The sequence below is a fragment of the Arachis ipaensis genome, chromosome B05, assembly GCF_000816755.2.
Source record: "Arachis ipaensis cultivar K30076 chromosome B05, Araip1.1, whole genome shotgun sequence".
NCBI lineage: Eukaryota > Viridiplantae > Streptophyta > Magnoliopsida > Fabales > Fabaceae > Arachis > Arachis ipaensis.
In genome coordinates this window covers 20,307,502-20,310,419 of record NC_029789.2, presented here as the reverse complement: position 1 = coordinate 20,310,419, position 2,918 = coordinate 20,307,502, and positions in this window count along the sequence as shown.

Below are 2,918 nucleotides of genomic sequence, written 5' to 3'. Positions count from 1 at the left end.
AACTTAGCTCTATTTAACACTATCTCATTTTACAATTTCTATCCCAAATTCGTAGATTGGTAAAGTAATTTACCTTTTTAAATCTTTAACTAAATAAATAAATCTCTTTTTTTTGTTATTCAATTTTAAATAAGTTAAATCATAAACCAATTTCAACATCATTTCAAGCTTTAAAACTTTTTCAATAAGGCTCAAAGCCATACCAGTTAAAAATCGAAAATCCTATTTTAAAATCCCAAAAGCGTTTATCCTCAAATCCATTACATTAGTTACTTTAAAATCTTAAAAAGTACTCAAGACATATTACTTTTGATAAATTGACCAAACCAAAATTTCCAAAACTCTTCAAATTTTTTAAAAAATTTCGACAGAACTTCTCCTAAAAACTAGAGTTTACCACCCTTCACGGATTCCCTCAATTCAACCTCAACACAATAAAAATCAGTATTTCAATTCAACATTAACAAGTCCATCATTCAAAGTCAATCATTATCAATTTTAATAAAAAAATACCAAAATCAATATATTCAATCAATTTCACCAAAAATTCAAAAATCAACTAATCACTAACAAATACAACATTTCAATCACAGCATAAAAATCATTTACATCACAGATATTCATCCATTTGCATTAACCTACTAAACTTGTCAGGTATTCAAAGCCCAAGAGCGGCAACTCCTAATTGACCCGGTAGCAGCAACAGCGGCAACTTTTACCGCATGCAATCCCAGTAAAATAACCCTACGGTACCAACATCTCGACCTCTTTAACAAACTTTAATAGAACAATAGATATTGAAGGTTCCGGAAAAAGAGAAATTACCGCACTCAGGAAGAACGCCGGGACAGAGCAGCGGCAGCTCTGACAGTAACTCCCAGTGGCGAGACTTACGGCTAGGAGCTCCGGTGGCGATGCAGAAGCGACTTCGCGGATCCCTCTCACTCTCTGTTCCCCGTTCTTGATGGCGACAAGGCGCGACGGAGCTGGCGATAGCAAGGCACGATGGTGGTGACCCACGACGATGATGGTGACGAGTCAACTACTTCCTCTCCTCTGGCTCGCTCTCCTACACGAACTCTCTCTCTCACGCACGTCTCCTTCTGGGCCTCCCTCTCTTGCTCACGACAGCGGAGATCTCGACGACTGGCTCAAGGCGACGATGATGCGTACAACCCCAGTCAGCGATGGTGGCGGCTCAGACGATGATGACAAGGCACGGTGGTTCCTCCTCGCATGTAGCATGGACAGCAGTGGCGGCAGCATCAGGCCCTGCCGGTGCTGCTTCTCCCTCTCTTTCTCTCTTCATCTCCAATGTGTGTGTGTGTTTTGTGTGTGTATTGAGTTTTGGAAAGAAAAGGGGTGTCGGCTATGGTTAGGTTAGAAGGAGTTAGGGTAGATATCACTTGTACCTAGTGGAACATAGTTTAACTTCCCGGTAGAATATCCTCTTTTACGTGGATGCCATCCCCTTTCTTCTCTATCATAAACAAATTGATTTGAAAACTTAGCATACGTCAAAGTTTGACCTGCTTCAAATTCTTTGTTGGCCTCCATCCATGCTAAGAACATCATACATTTTTCTTCCCCTTCTTTCACGATTTTCTCAAGATCGTCATTGTCTTTAAAGATGATATTTTGCTTTCTAGAAAAATGAAAGGTTAATTTTATCATTGAAGGCCACCTCTAATAAATATCATAAGCCAAAGTTCTCCATGCAGCCTCACATGCAGACAAATACCTGCAATAATAAAATTGTTTGATCCAATCAATAACTTGAGCATACTCCTACTGGAAGCTTCCTTTGAAACTCCAACTGCTACCTTGTCTGGACTATTATTCACGCATTTTAACAAATATTTGATAGCATTTGACTTGTTACAATACTCTATGTTAACATGCGCTTGATAAGACATCAGTAGATATACATTTATGGAATCACATTCCTATTATTCATATGAACTCATTTCTTCTTAGTAACTACTCGTGTGTCTCGTCTTCTATATGATGAGTATCCACTATCATTGATAACTATGGTGCTACTGAATATTTTAGGATAACATTTGGTGCAGTACTCATCTTTCATGAAGAAAGATTTTGAGAAAGTTCTACCACATAGTCCATGAATCATATATGTAGACACAACTCTAAACAAATTTGGGTACCAAAGCAGGATCAAATAACTCTGACAATATTAACCAGTCAATTTGAGTTGTCGTTGTTATCTTGTGGTCTCCACTCAACTACAAAAGAATGTGAACATGTGGCAGACCTTTTTTTAGAATTTCACCGTGTGCATTGTTTATAACAAAAAGACAAGAAAATAATATGTTATAAATAAATTATGGTTAAATTACACAGTTGGTCCATATACTTTTAATAAAATTATAAATTGGTTTTTACACTTTAAAAGTTTGTAATTAGGTCCCTAAAGAGAATTAAAATTTGCAATTTAGTCTCTTCCGTTCAAAAAGTGTTTGATTTAACAAAATATTCTTAGCATATTCTCTATTTTAAACATGTGAGCTGCACATGTTTGACAATAGGGACCAATTTACAATTTTAGTGAAAGTATGGGGACCAACCGTGTAATTAAACCATTTGAAAATGACCAAAAACTCCATAAGTTATCTGAACCCACCCCGCCCCCTCCCCACCTCTCTCACTCTCACTTTCTTACTTTTCAAAATGGCACCCCACCCCAGCGCCTTCTGTCTCTCACCTCGGCTCACCATCGCCGTGTCTCTCGCCTCCGTCACCGCGCCGCATCCATTGATAAATTGAGTTGCTATTTTTATCTTGATTTGTTGCTATTTTTTTTAGACATTGAATCGTTTGCTTTGAGCATATTTGGGATTGGAATTGTTCTCTTCCATTTATCGGTGTTCAGTATTGGGATTGGAAGAGAAGAAAAAGTC